The following is a 15,582-nucleotide window of genomic DNA, read 5'->3' as shown; positions in this document are numbered from 1 at the left end:
ACATTAAAGCCTTTCCCACTCACCGAACACATTATGGATGGGGTGCAGAAATCCCATGGATTTTCATTCAGTTCAAGCCTTGCCTCAATAATCTCTGGGGATGTATTTTAGGGGAACAGTCTAAGAAAGATATCCTTTCCACTCCTATGTTTATTGCAGCATTACTTACAATAACCAAACTCTGGAAACAGGCCAAGTGTCTGTCGATGGATGAGTGAACAAAGGAGATGTGGTGTGTGTGTGTGTGTGTGTGTGTGTGTGTGTGTGTGTGATGCAAGGGAATATTACTCAGCCATAAAAACAAATGAGATCCTTATTGCCTTTTGCAGTAACATGGATGGAGCTAGAGAGTCTTATGCTAAGTGAAATAAATCAGTCAGACAAAAACAGATACCACATGATCACACTCATATGTGGAGTTTAAGAAACAAAACAAACAAGCAAAAGGAAAAAAGACAAGCCAAGAAACAGATTAATTCTAGAGAACGCACTGGTGGTTACTGGAGGGGAGGTAGGTAGGGGGTGGGCATAATAAGGGATGGGCATTAAAGGGCACACTTCCCATGATGAGAAAAATGAAAGAACAGAAAGATGTCCTTTCTGTCTGAGATAGGGCCGTCCATTCATTTACTGACCTTTTCTTGGGCATCTCCCACCTGCCAGGTGGGTATAGGAGCTGACGATAGGGCATGACTAGCTGTGTCTCTGGCCCTCAGGGAGCTTCATCAGCTGCAGTTCCTGCCTGGCTGGGCGGTTCAGGAGGCGACGCGTTCCTGCCATCAGTGGAAATGATTAGGTGTCTCTTAGTACAGCTTCCCTCCTCTGTTTTTTGATACCATTTTGAAAATGAATGATTTGTAAGATGACTAAAATGTGATAAAACAGTTAAAATGCTTCCATTTGAGAATTCAAGGGAATGTTAATCTATATTTTCAATTTTTAAAAAAGACTTTATTTATTTATTCATGAGAGACACACACAGAGAGAGGCAGAGACACAGGCAGAGGGAGAAGCAGGATCCCTGCAGGGAGCCCGATGTGGGACTCGATCCCAGGATTCCAGGACCACGTCCTGAGCCAAAGGCAAATGCTCAACCACTGAGCCACCCAGGAGCCTGGGAATGTTAATCTTTAATAGCCACTGATCTTGTTCCAAATATTGTTTGAGAAAGCATAAAACTGGAGAATGCGGGCATCGATCCCGCTACCTCTCGCATGCTAAGCGAGCGCTCTACCATTTGAGCTAATTCCCCACCCCTTGTTCCAAATATTGTGTGTGTGTGTGTGACATGCACTTGCCAGGGATTTCCCTTCTACTCAGAGGAGGTAGGTTTAGCGGGGAGGGGAGCTCGGAGGCCAGTGAGCCGTGGTGGTCCTGCTGCCAGCTGCAGGTGTGTGTGGGGGGTCGCCCAGCACGGAGTCCTCAGCTGCCTACCTGGAAGGGGCTGTGGATGAGCCTCTGGGGATCTGTGCTCAGGTGTTCTCAGAGGCTCCTACTGGGTGTAAGACTCACTGCTCTTGTTCTTTCAAGACTTTAGCCACAGTAAGGATCAAAGGCTTCCTGAAAACACCTCATTATTTGCCTTTATCTCTGGAAGGCTGCCTCTGGGGAAGGGGCAGCAGCCCTGTGACCACAGCTGGGGCCCTACCTGCAGGGAGCAGATGGGGTCCAGGCCCATGGCCTGAAGCTCGGCTCCTTATCCCTTTGGGGAACCCTGTTAACGTGTTGGGGACCTTGGCCTCCCATTGCCTCCTGTTGTCCCTTTGGCAGACATGTCCAGGAGTAAATGTTCTCTAAGATCCAAATCACAGGCCAAAGTTTTTCCTAAACTTCAGCATCTTTTTTTTGAAGAGTAATCCTTGAAAGATAGCTTTCTTTTCTTTTTTTTTTTTTATTTTAAAGATTTTATTTATTTATTCATGAGAGACACACACAGAGAGGCAGAGACACAGGCAGAGGGAGAAGCAGGCTCCCTGCAGGGAGCCCGTTATGGGACTTGATCCCAGGACCCCAAAATCACGAAGCCACTGAGCCACCCAGGTGCCCCTGAACGATAGCTTCCTAAACCAAGAATCACCCGAAGGTCTTTTAGACTGTATAGAATGTAGCTTATCCTTGTTTGGAGACTCAGAATTACTATACCCATCTCTCCGTGTCATCCTGGGACAGTGATGCTCTCCAATGGCCCAGACCAAGTGAGGAGGATGTGGGGAGCGTTTATCTGCTACATGTGGTAGTTCCTTCACTGGGGAAAAGCCTACTGGGCAAGGACAGTGTCTACAGTTGCCCACAGAGTCCATGAGATGAGCCACGTGTGTGGTCGACCTTCAGTACATCCCCCGAATGAATGAATGAGTAAATGGACTACACTTGGCTATTAGGGAAATAGCTGTTTGTGTGCTTCTCTTTTTTTAAAATTTTTATTTATTTATGATAGTCACACACAGAGAGAGAGAGAGAGGCAGAGACACAGGCAGAGGGAGAAGCAGGCTCCATGCAGGGAGCCCGACGTGGGATTCGATCCCGGGTCCCCAGGATCATGCCCTGGGCCAAAGGCAGGCGCTAAACCGCTGCACCACCCAGGGATCCCCTGTGTGCTTCTCTTTAAGGGGATACCATATATCTGTTTTTGCCAGTTTTTCTAGGAATTAAAGCATTCTTTAGTAGGCACTCATTGTGTATAAAACACAAATTGAACAGTGTCTTAGATTTTCTACCTGTTGGTTACGTGCTTTGTCTTTTGTGCTGAATTTCAGAACTGGAGAGTCTCCACACTCCCACTTGCACTGAGTTGAATATAATTCATGCAGTAATTGTGCATTTGTGTGGAAGGCCTGCTCAGCTCAAGGGCCTTGATATGTGCGGATGGAAGGAGAAAGAAGGGAGAAGAAGGTCTTGGTATAAATCAGACCCTGACTGTGTCTTAGAGGAGGGGGTAACATGTGGGGAAGCCTCAGTGTTGGTGCCAAGCCATACGCGGTAAGGAGGGAACGGACACAGCACTCTGAATTCTCAGAGGGCGAGCAGTTGATCTGGGGAGGTGGGAGCAGTGGAGTCAGGGAGCACTTCACAGAGGTGGCATTTGGACTGACCTTGGGAGAATGGGTGCGTTTGGGTGGAGTAGAAGGTGGAAGAAGAGAAAAAAGTGGGCTGGGTGATGGGGAACAGCGTGTGTTCTGGTGCTGTTGGAATCTGTGCTGAGAACAGTGTCAAGCTTGAAGGTGAGGCAAAGGGTCCCCTTCCCTTAGGGAAAGGAAGGGATTTCATAGGGTGGAGTAGGGCGAAGTGTGGCCACAGCCTTCTCTCTGGAGGAGTCATCTTGGAGCCGGGTCCAGAGTGGAGGTGGAGCCCTAGGGAGCAGGGAGGTCAGATGTGGTCCCCAGGGAGGAGATGGGGGAGACAGGGGGGTGGCATTTAGGGAGGGGAGGTGAGAACGTGCTGGAGATGTAAGAGGGTGGCGACTCCTATGCAGTGGGGAGCACCAGGTATCTCCAGACAACCAGAGGAACCACAGCTTCCCCTTCCAAAATGTTTCTATGACGCCGTGCTAGGTACACCAGGGCCTGACACCCTGGCTGGAAATGCGACTCTTAGCCACCTGAGTGACTATTCCAAGTTCCACGTAGTCCTTTCAGTGTTAACAGCACCAGCCAGTCCTGCCTCTGCCTCTGAGTGTTTGTGCGGATCCTGATAGAATGGATGATAACTGCCCTGTGTGGTGCTTTCTCTCGCCAAACTGTGCTCCCTCTCCTGGGGGGCAGGGCCCCCTGTTCTGGCCCTGCCTTGTCCCCGGCTCCCACACGGTCTCCTCACTGTGAGGCTAGAGGCTCGTCAAATGTTGGGTGATGAGTAGAATTCGTGAGATATACTGATGGGAGATCCGCTCCAAAGTTCAAGGAAAGTTAAGTTCGAGGAAGAAAAAAATTGGAATTATAATATTGAGTCTGTTTTGTATCCGTTGTACTTTGTTCACAATATTGAACAAAGTTCTGTCCTACTTTAGTGAAAAATAGAAGTTTTCAGGGCATTGATTTTCTGGAAGCCTGGTTCTATTATTTTATGTAATGAATGAGATCCGTCTCCTCCTCCCAGATACGATGTGTTACAGTCTTCGTGCCGGTAGCTGTAAGCAGGGCTGAGGGTGCTTAGGGGTCACTCAGCCAGTAGGGAAATACCTGTCACACTGTGCACACGCGTGGGAAGGTTTTGCAGCCAGACTGCAAGGTGGGTCCGGCCACAGGACGGAGAATGTTAGCTGGAGGGAAGGCCTCAAGTCCAAAGGCCTCCTGCTCTGGTGGCCTCTGTAGCAACATACACAGGGCTGCAGGGCAGGGGGGGATCCTTGGGCAGGGGAGGCATCTGCCGGCAGGGGGGATCCACAGGCAGGGGAGATCCTTGGGCAGGAGGGATCCTCGGTCGGGGGGATCCTCAGGCAGGGAGGGATCCTTGGGCAGGAGGAGATCCATGGGTGGGGGCGGATCCTCGGGCAGGGGGCATCCACAGGCAGGAGGGATCCTCCGGCAGGGGGGAGATCCTTGGGCAGGGGAGATCTATGGGTGGGGGGATCCTCAGTTGGGGGGATCCTCAGGCAAGGGGGATGCACAGGCAGGGGGGATCCATGGGCCGGGGGCTATCCACAGGCAGGGGGGATCCTCAGGCAGGGGGTAGCCATAGGCAGGGGGCATCCACAGGCAGGGAGGGATCCACAGGCAGGGAGGGATCCTCGGGCAGGGGGAGATCCATGGGTGGGGGGATCCTCAGGCAGGGGAGATCCACGGGCAGGGGGGGGATCCATAGGCAGGGGGATCTTCGGTCAGGGGGGTGATCCTCGGGCAGGGGAGATCTGCGTGGGTCAGAGTGTGTTTGGGGTGGCCTCAGAGCAGGGCCCCCGTTGAGCCCCAAGAGGTGGTCCCGGCACCCAGGCCTGCGTGCCTGGGGGATTCAGAAGACCAGCGTGAGCCCCTAGGAGGGTGAGCGTAATCTTTGACGTGGGTTCGCAGGGTGCCCAGGCAAGCCGCGTGGCTGTGCGGCTGCAGAGACGCAGACGGAATGAACGACTCCAAACATCTAAACACGTTTTCTTCTTTGAGTTGAGAGCTGAGTCTTCCCGGAGCACCGTACCGGGTCAGGAACTGCCTGGGAAGGCCTCGGCCGCTCTCCGCTCTCCGCTCTCCGCTCTCTGCACATTGTTTGCATCTAGGACGGCCTGGTCTCCCAGCCAGAGGCTCCAGAACCTTCTGCAGGTTGTCGCACCGCCGGACCACTCTCCACCTACTCGTTGGCCAGGCGCTCAGGGCGTCACGTACGTGGGCTGCTGGAGTCCGCGTGATATCTGAAGACAGAATAATCTTCCAATTTTTCCTGTCAGGTTTGATACATAAGCGGTGTCAGGCTGGGACCAGCCCTTTAATAGACGACACTTCTGGGGCCGAATGAAAATTTAATCTCAGATACATCAGAAAAGGTTCTGGGTGCAGACCCGAACCTCGGCTGCAATCTTCGCGGGGATTGGAAACCTTGATTACCCTGGACTCATTAAGTGAAGGCTGTGCCTGCTATTTGTGATCTGCATTTATTTGTAAAACAGCAATAGAGGTTTTAAATGGGGCGCAAGTGGTACTTCATCTTTCTGTAAACGGCTGTGTCACCCTCAGATCCCTGGGAGTGGCCGAGTCCTCCCATGTGGGGACGAAAGCACTGCCCCGGACCAGCGGCGCCCGAGTCCCAGTCCCAGTCTCCCCCGCCAGAGCTCAGCCGGCCAGGCCCCCCGTCGGCCGCTCGCCCCCCTCGCCCTGCTCCATGCAGCGCTCGGGTTTGGGGTTTCCTCTGCCTCTGTGCGGCTGCCCTCTCCCATCCGCTGCCCCGCCGAGGCCCTCTTCGCCTCTCCCCGCTCTTTCTTCCGTTACATGCAGTCTCCAGACCTGGAGTGGATGCTGGCCCCGTACACTTGGATATCTGTGCAGAGTGACTGTTTCTAATGCCGGTGGTGACTTGGCTCAGGGTCACGTCGGATTTCTGCGTCCTCGGCCAACCCCACCCGCCACCTCTCTGAACAGGCACCATTGTAGGGACTTGCTGTCTTTGAATCTCAGACGAAACAAGAAGCCCTGGGGACTCAATGGGCTCTTGCTGAAGACAAGGTCCCTCGGAGGTCAGCATCAGGAACCTCCCACCCCTCTCGTTAGGGGGGGTTTATAGGAACACCGGGACGCAGAACTGATGAGAATGAAGGGACAGGAATCATTCTATGAGGACCCACAAAGTATTCCTGAGGGACTCACGCCAGCACCGTTGTTCATGGGGTGCATCCTGGGTCATGAGGCCGATTAAATTTCTTACCTTTGCCCCCTGAACAACCTCCATCTTCTTGTTTGGGAGCCTAAAGAGCCAGATCCAAAGCTTTCAATCATTTCTAGGTTTCTTTTCTTTTCTTTTTTAAGGTTTTATTTATTCATTTGAGAGAGAGAGAGAGAGAGAATGAAGCAGTGGGGAGAGGCAGAGGGAGAGGGAGAAGCAGCTCCCCGCTGAGTGGAGAGCCCAATGCAGGACTCGATCCCAGGACCCCAGGGTCATGACCTGAGCTAAAGGCAGACACTGAACCAACTGAGCACCCAGGCACTCCATGATTTTCTAGGTTTCTACAGAGAATTTCTCCTCTATCTGGAATCTATGTCCTTTACCTCCCATCTGGTTGCCATCCTGCCCTCCTTGGAAGCCCAGCTCGGGGCACCTGCCCCCAGAACCCCAGCAGCCCTCCCCACCCTTCTCCAGGCACACTCACCTTTGGATCCACAGCCCCTGGGCACTGGGCCCTGCCCAGGGTCTGTGCTGCAGGGGGAGAGAGGCTGTCTGGTGTCTAGAGACTCTGGCATCCTGCTCTTTGGATGCCCTAAAGATTCTGTGTGAAGAGTTTCTTCTCTTGTTAATCCCTGGATGTTAGATGAGCAGAGATATGAGGCTCAATACAACTAAAGCCAGAAGCATCTTTCTTAATTAAATTTGAAATGCTAGTAATTATCCACATTATTAAAGCAGATTGAATCTACCTTATTGCCTCTGACATGACGGGTGTTGGGAGGCTGGTACCGCCTCACTCACGATGGTTTTTAAACAACATAAAAAAAAAATTGGTCCAAATGACAATATCCACCATCTTCTGAGCGTTCACTGGCTGGAGGGGCCGACTTCAAAGGAGGGACTGTTCTAGAAGCCTTTTACTGGTTTGACACATGAATGGCGACTCCCCTGGATGGCAGGTGCCCTCAGCGGAGCTTGCAGGACTGCGGAGCTATGGTTTTGGTGGGGGTCGGAGGACATGTGCAGGGATGTGAGCAGCACCCAGCACCAGCGGGCGCTTCCTGCTGCTCTGCCAGGGCACAGCAGCCATCGGCTGGGGAAGCAGGTGTCCACCGGAGGGGCCACAGCTGGATGCCAGGCCAGTGGAGGGTCAGGGGCCTGAGGGAGGCCTCCCAAGCCCTGCTCCTGGTCTGTGTCCCGTGGAGGCAGGTGTGAGTGAGGCAAAGCCTTGTACTCTGAGAGCCAAACCCCGTGGAGAGCTGGGGGTGGGTATTTGGAAATACCCATGTTTGCTGATTCAAGCCTTTCCAGTTTCAAACAGAATTCGAAAGCTGAGATTATTCTGATGGTTCAGGCCCGAAGGGAAGTAATGACCCTGCATGAAGGGAATGGAGGGAACTTGTTGCTTGTTTAATCTTTGGGCCTGAATCCCTGGATCATCGCTTCATTTTTTCAGTTGATATGTGTGTGTTTCCATGTACATATGTGTGCACGTGCATACAAGTGTGCATGTGTCCACGTGTCGGTGTGCAGGTACATGTGTATATGCACCTGTGACCATGTGTGTGCACATGCATGTATATGTGCCTGTGTCTGTGCACGTGTATTGTGTGCCCCATGGGTGCATACATGTGCATGTGCATGTGCATGTGCATGTGTATGTCCACGTACCTGTCCATGTACGTGTGTACACACGTGTGTCTTCAGTTATCTGGAGGGCCTGTCAAAACCAATGCAATTCTGGTGAAATACCTCTAAAATCTTTTTGTTAGTAAATTTTATGTTTTATTTTTTAAAAATATTATTTATTTATTCATGAGAGACACAGAGAGAGAGACACACACACACACAGGCAGAGGGAGAAGCAGGCTCCATGCAGGGAGCCCGATGCGGGGCTCGATCCCGGGTCTCCAGGATTACGCTCTGGGCCGAAGGCAGGCGCTAAACCACTGAGCCACCCAGGGATACTTATGTTTTCTTTATAAAGAGCAGGGACATTCTAGATTAACTTAATATGTTCAATATATTTTTAGTTTTTAAGAGTCTTCTTAGCACCATTTGGGTGAGAAGAGTACCTGATGTTTGACAAAAGAAAAGAGAACCCGGAGCTTCTGAGGTCCTCAGGAAGCGTATCAAAACAACACTTTCTTTAAGCTTGGGAATTAATTTCCATGTGTCGAACCAAAATGCGGCTTTCACCAGCCAATGACCAAGCCATGCGGTCCCCCATCTGGGGCAAAGCTGGGTGAGGACGCACGGGGACTCAAAGGCACAGTCAGTACCGAGTCAGCAGAAGCGTGTGCACGATCCCCCCACCTGGCGCCTCTGTTGTGTGCAGGTCCCGGGGACCCAGGCACTCCAGAGGACGTGAAGCTCAGTGGTGGTCTATGTGTTGACCCCCGGCCCCCTGGTCCTGCCTCCCTGGCCGGCGCCTCCAGACACACAGGACTCTGGCTTCTTGCTTGGCCACGGTGGGGAGGAGAGTGGTGGGAAGCAAGGCCAGGAAGCCTGGAAGCTCTCTCTCTTTTTTTAAATTTTTATTTTATTTTATTTTTTTAATTTATTTTTTTATTGGTGTTCAATTTGTCAACAGATAGAATAACACCCAGTGCTCATCCCATCAAGCGCCACCCCCCCGTAGTGCCCTGGAAGCTCTCTTGTGTTTGGTTTTGCTTCAGACCAAATGGAGCAGAGGGTCTGTGGGAGGAAGAGCAGCATCTCCTACACCAGGCAGGAGGCCCCAGGGCTCGAGGGAGACACTGTGGCCTGAGGAAGGGTGGCCTGGCTGTGGCCTCTGGATCATGGGATCAGAGAAGCACAGAGAGGGACGGCTCCGGGCACTTCTTGGATGATGGAGAAGGCTGCTGTCCCAGGCATGGTGGAAGATTCCTGTATTCCATGTCAGACAGGAGCAGCGGGAGCCACCCACCTCGCACGGATCTCGACAGGGACAGTGGGTCAGTGATGCCCTGGCACAGGGACCGGAGCTCTTGCTCTACTGGGCAGTGGCCTCAAGTGTGTCCTCCAAACCGTTCACATCCCAAACCCCAAGAGCCCGAATGAGACCTTATTTGGAAATAGGGTCTTTGTAGGTGTAATTAGTTGTGAAGAGGTCATCTGCATTAAGGTGGGCCCTGAATCCAGTGACTGGTGTCCTTGTAAGAAGAGAGGAGACACCAGAGAAACAGATGGCCGGCAGAAGCACCCAGGTGAAGTCAGGCGGGGGTGGGAGTGAGGCAGCCACGAGCCAAGGAGGGCCTGCAACCACGAGGACCCGGAAGAGGCCGGAGGCCCCCTCCCCACAGACTTCAGGGGGAGCCCAGTTCCAGACCCCTGGCCTCCTCGACGGTCAGAGAGGAAGTGTCTGTCCTTTCAAGCCGGCGGGTTGGGTACTTTGTGACGGCAGCCCTGCCATGCCGGGTGCTGATGAAGCTCCCCAAACCCCAACACTAGTGTTTGGAGGAAGAAAAGAGCCCCAGAAACCACCAGAGGTGGAAGTTCCAATGGGGGCGGGGGGAGCAGTGTCCGTGGGGGATACTCGGGCTGCACCTGCACTTGGACTTCGTGCATCTGATCTGCTTTGGCTGGATGTTTGTCCCCCTTTGTTTCCTTCCTCCCTCAAGCTAGTGTGGTGCTGGATTCTTTCCTGGGCAGTGCACCCCTTTCAGTCTCCTGGGGGCTCCTCTGCGCACCTGCCCACGGCCCCCTGCTGCCCAGCTCCCTGCGCCCCGAGCTGGCCCCCTGCACCACCTGCCGTCATCTCTGCAGCGACCCCTGGAAAGCTGTCACCAGCGCGGCGTGGAGGACAGTGCCAGGAGGAGCCGGATTTGGGGTAAAGTTCCTTATTGCCATCCTTACGAGGCGAGACCTGTTTCCTCCGCGGGGCGCAGAGCTCCTTCTCCCGTGTTGGGCTGACGCCCCTGGAAATCCCACTAGTGGCCGTTTGTACGGTGACTCTCATGCCTGTTTTGTGGAGGCAACGGGCGGAGGGACGGTTCCCGTCTCAGTCCATTTGCTTCGAGCCTGCTCGTGAGGCCTTGAGGGAGCTTCCTTGCCCCGAGCACCGGGGTGAAGTGGTGGCTGCGGTGGCCTCCCCGGGACCGCAGGGCCTGGCCCTCTCGGCTGGCGGAGGCCCTCTGGCACTGACACCCCGTGTGTGCCTCGCCGGCTCGGATTTGGGCAGGGATGAATTTATCTTGTTCATGCCTCTCCCGGTGACAGTACTTAATGAAGAGACATTCAAGGCGTCTTCTGAGCTTGTGAATTTTGAGACAAGAATCATAGCTTCACAAAATCACTTGTAGAAACAATTCTGAACTGCAATTTACTTTGCTTAATGAAAAGAAACCAAGAAGCGTGGCTTGCTGCTTGGCTGGATATTTTCTTTAGACACGTCCCAGCCTGTACACGGAGCGAGCGCCCAGGCCTCTGAACCAAGAGCTTTCAAACTCCGGCAGATCGGAGACTACGTATGGAGAGAGGTGGGGCGGCTGGTGTCGGGGTTCTGAAGTAGGGAGTCCTGACTTTGCGTCCAAGGGCCCCCCACGCCTGCCAGTGCCCCCGCGACTCCTCACAACAGGTGCTGCTGATTATATTCGTGACCTGAATTAGAATTTTCCAACAGAGTCCGTCCTAGTTTCCCCAAGGGAGCCTCCTTGGGAGTGTGTGTGCCGTCTGGGTGCCGAGTCCTGGCTGTCCCGGCCACACCGGGGTTCCGGGGTCCTGGCCTTGGCTCGGCTGTGCCTCCCAGAAGTCCAGAGTCCCTCCGAGAACGAAGGCTTTGCCACGCAACCCGACGGTTCGCTTGTTCTACCGGCCCTTGTACCCAACGGCTCAGCTCACTATCGACTGCGTTTTCTCACGTCTCCGTCCTGATTTTCCACTGACACAATTGTGTAATTGCCTGCAGCCTGCTAATTAATTGTTAGCTCCAGTTGCACGTTTGGTCCCCAGGAGCGTGAGGCCCCAGGGTTGGGCAGATCTCTGAATTGGATTTTCGTCTGTTCGGCACCGTCGTTCATGACGGGAGTGCGAGTGAGGCTGTTGTGGGAATGAAGAGGCCTTGCCCGACCTCCACCGAACCCCAACACCGCTCTCCCAGCTGCCGTGCACACGCAGGCGGCCGGCGGCCTCAGATGCCGTCTTAGGTTCACGGACAGCTGGGGTTGTGGCCTTCAGGCTGCGTCTGCTCTCCTACAAGGAGCACGACGGCTGCCTGTGTCTGGATTTTGCTGGGCTCGACTTAACCTGGTGCTTCTACCCTTTGAAAAATGAAAGCGCAGCAAGCCCGGGGGCTGGGCGGAGCCCAAATACGTGGTGGTGGTGGGGGGTGTTGGCAGAGGGTCTGTTTGAAACTGGGTTTGAGTCTCCCCTCGGCTCCCACCCTCAGGACCCTCCCTCTCTTCGGGGTTCCTTGAGCACATGTACTGACGGCCGCATGGCTTACACGTGGTTTCCGGCATGGGTCAGGGCGCCTGCCTGTCAGCACCTGCTAGCAGGACAGGAATCCCTAGCACCAGGCCTCACCTGTGGTAGACGGAATAATGGTCCCTAAACATACCCGTGTCCTAACCCCCAAAACGTGCATATGTCACCTTGCGTGGTGAACGGGCCTTTGCAGATGTGGTTACACGACGTATCTTGAAATGGGGAGATGATCCGGACTCACCTGGGCCGGCCCAGTGTAATCGCAAGGGTCCTTTATGACGACGGCAAGGTCGGAGCAGCGAAGGGAGACACAGTGATTGAGCCCAAACTGCTTCAGGTTGGAGTGATGTGCTGTGCAGGTGGAGGATGGGATCCCCAGCAGGCAGAGGATGGGTCCCCAGCAGGTGGAGGATGGGGTCCCCAGCAGGTGGACGATGGGTCCCCAGCAGGTGGAGGATGGGTTCCTAGCAGGTAGAGGACAGGGTCCCCAGCAGGTGGACGACTGGGTCCCCAGCAGGTGGAGGATGGGGTCCCCAGCAGGCAGAGGATGGGTCCCCAGCAGGTGGAGGATGGGGTCCCCAGCAGGTGGAGGATGGGTCCCCAGCAGGTGGAGGATGGGTCCCCAGCAGGTGGAGGATGGGGTCCCCACCAGGCAGAGGATGGGTCCCCAGCAGGTGGAGGATGGGGTCCCCAGCAGGTGGAGGATGGGTCCCCAGTAGGTGGAGGATGGGGTCCCCACCAGGCAGAGGATGGGTCCCCAGCAGGTGGAGGATGGGGTCCCCAGCAGGTGGACGATGGGTCCCCAGCAGGTGGAGGATGGGGTCCCCAGCAGGCGGAGGATGGGTCCCCAGCAGGTGGAGGACGGGGTCCCCAGCAGGTGGACGATGGGTCCCTAGCAGGTGGAGGTGGGCGCATCCGGCTGGAAGAGGCCAGAGTGACCCGGGACCTCCTGAAGGTCGCGACCCAGGCGATACCCGGAGTTGAGATGTGGCCTCCAGAACTGGAGGAGGATACACCTGTGCGTTCTCCTCGCCGCTGCGTTTGTGGAAATGTTTATCACCGCCGCATGGGGAGGCTGGTGCAGAGCCGGGTCCGGAGAAATGTGGCTCCGCTGTGATGTGTCAGGCCACGTGCTCGTCCGCGGCCCTGCCCGTGCCCTCGCCTGCTGAGCTGGAGAGCAGGCCTTGCCTTTGCACTCCCGAGGCTCGGGGCCACCTGCCCGAGCGCTGCTGGGCGAGCCCCCGGCCACTAGCCACGCGGCGCCGTGCGCGACACCCACCAAACGGGAGCTTGGAGGCTTCCACTTAGCTTCCTTTCAGGAGGTTTCCGCGATGCGTTTAAAGTCAAAATTGTGAGCATGTCACCCTGTCATCTTTTTCAAAGCTGCGGGAAAAGGGTAAGAAAAAAAGAGAAGCAGAGCAGTAGTTTGAACTTTTGAAAGCATCGTTTTCCAGGGCGCTCAAATTCCCGGTGGAGGCGGGAACACATACCTTTGGCTTGAAAGGATACTTTGTGGTGTTCTGTTTCTTTTGTCCTTTTTTATTTCATATCTGAGCACGTTTCCTTATTTATGGTCAGCGTGCTGCCCCCATTTCAGTTAACCAGATGCTTTCAGGAAGGTTTCCGAGAGAGCAGGTGAGGGACCGCAGGTCTCGAGGGGCCGGAGGGAGGTGTCCTGGCCCCGCGGCGAGTGGCCTGTGACCCGGGTGAGCTACCAGGAAGTGGGTTTTGGTTTCCTCTTCTGCGGGGCGACAAGTCTGCTGAGCGAGTCCCTAGGCACACGTCCCTGCGATCTTGGCCCCGCCCAGGCCATTTTGAGAGCTAATGGAAGGGGACACACATGGGTTCTGCTCAGCTGGAGATTTCCAACCAAAAAGTCTTTACAGGTGTGCTGACCTTCCGGGCTTCTCTTGAGAAACACAGAAACAGAGACAAATCCGTCCCTAAACATGTTAATAAGCTCAGCAAAGATACCATTCATCATTCTGATTGAAACCTTTTAAGCTGCATAATTGTGCTCTGTTTTTCTCAGTTACCTTAATGAAGTGCGGTTGGGGCAACAATGATTAACTACAGGCCTGACAGCGTGTGATGCATTTGTCTTTAAGTGTCCGCATTTTTTTTTTTCTCTTGCCGTTGTTTTAAATTTATCTTAACTCCGTATGAGGAATGAATTGGATAGGATGGTCGTGGTGCCGTAGAGGTGACTGTGACCACCTCCTTCATGTCATCCAAAAGAAGCCAATGGGGGAGAAATACATATTTTCTCTTTAACTGTGGCAACCCATGCCCCTCCCTTTCCGGCCCACGGGAGGGCTCAGGGTGTGGAGCCCGCAGAGTTGGCCCTGCTTCCCCGTGTAATCCACAGCCCCGTACATGCACATTAAAAAAAAAAAGAGTTAATATATGGCTTCTTTAAAGATTTACGAGGTTCTGTAACTAGATTTTGTATTAAGAAAGTATGGATCCTACATTTTATGTTTTAATAAGATCAGAGGGACAGATTCATTGGCTTTTTGGTACTTTATGGAAAGTCGATAAATACAGCTCTCAGACTCTGGGGGGACTGGCGGTGTTTCGGCCTGCCCTCCGCTCGAGCTTACCTGAACGTCACAGGGCAAGGCTTCTTGTGGAAGTGACTCAGAAAAGTGTATAATTCAAAAACCCGGGAATCCCTGCGTGGCGCAGCGGTTTGGCGTCTGCCTTTGGCCCAGGGCGTGATCCTGGAGACCCGGGATCGAGTCCCACGTCGGGCTCCCTGCATGGAGCCTGCTTCTCCCTCTGCCTGTGTCTCTGCCTCTCTCTCTCTCTCTCTCTCTCTGTGTGACTATCATAAATAAATAAAAATAAAAAAAAAACCCAAACTGGAAGTCTTTGGGATAATCCCCCCTGCCCCCATGTGAACCGTATGTCACCGGTTTGAAGTCCCAGCCTGAGAACATTGTTTCCAGTTCCACAGGTCAAAGAATTGTTTTTAGTCCCTCTACGCGCGAAGTGGTAAAGGGGAAGATGTAGAAATAATTGCTTACGGCTTTGAGAAGCCTACGAAGTCACACTGATCCAAATGAGATAAGTAGGTTATGGGATCTAAGCTTGAGCTGCTCTGGTAAACACCAAGTGGCCGCGGCTCGGCGGTGCGCTCGCTTCCCCTGCGTGGGGAGTAAACCCGGAGCCACACGGAGGAGGGGGGGACGGGCCGCCAGCCGCCAGCCAGCGTGGGCCGCAGTAAAGGCGCTTTCTTTGTTCTTTGCCATAAAACCGACATCCTTGCTTCACAACGTGACCTCGAAGCCAGAAGCCAGCCCGTTACCCCCAGGTTGCTAAGAACGAGCTCTGGTTTCAAGGAGCCTTTGGGCATTAATTCTGGTGTCAGTTTTCCCACATCTGCCAAGGACCCGGGTGGCTCCTTGCACCCGGAACCCTGTTCTCAGAGTGAGCAGGATGTGGATCGAATGGAAAATTCCAGATCGTTAAAAAAAAAAAAAAAAAAGAGAGAATTCCAGATCTTTATGAGTCTCCTTTTAGAAATTTTCATGAAGAATCATGCAAATAATCCTAGTTCGTCTTAGAACTCGAGAAAACAAGAACATACTATTCTTACAAGAACAAGAACATACTATTCCAGCTATTTTAAAATTGAATAAAGATGGCTCACATACCTCACCCCGGGAGTCAGCGTAACTCTGATGTCTTAATGCACACGTCTTCCAGACTTTTTATACAGGTCTACATGCGTGTAACCTACTCTTATAAGGGGTTGCACTTCACATTCTTTTAAAAGGAGCTTTTTCTTAATGTTGACACATTTAATCTATCGAGTTTTTTTTTTCTTTTAATGCTTTTTGTCAGGTTAAAAAA

General features: G+C 53.4%; 1 non-coding gene across 1 annotated transcript; it reads right to left on the bottom strand.

Annotated features, from left to right (window-relative positions):
- Nucleotides 1-1,179: 1,179 nt before the first annotated feature.
- On the bottom strand, nt 1,180-1,252 carry TRNAA-AGC. The gene has a single exon. It is a non-coding gene; the product is annotated as a tRNA-Ala (tRNA).
- Between the last annotated feature and the right edge of the window lie 14,330 nt (nt 1,253-15,582).

This window comes from Vulpes lagopus, chromosome 2, assembly GCF_018345385.1.
Source record: "Vulpes lagopus strain Blue_001 chromosome 2, ASM1834538v1, whole genome shotgun sequence".
NCBI classification, from domain to species: domain Eukaryota; kingdom Metazoa; phylum Chordata; class Mammalia; order Carnivora; family Canidae; genus Vulpes; species Vulpes lagopus.
The sequence above is the reverse complement of the archived record's forward strand: the minus strand, read 5'-3'. Positions and strand labels throughout refer to the sequence as shown.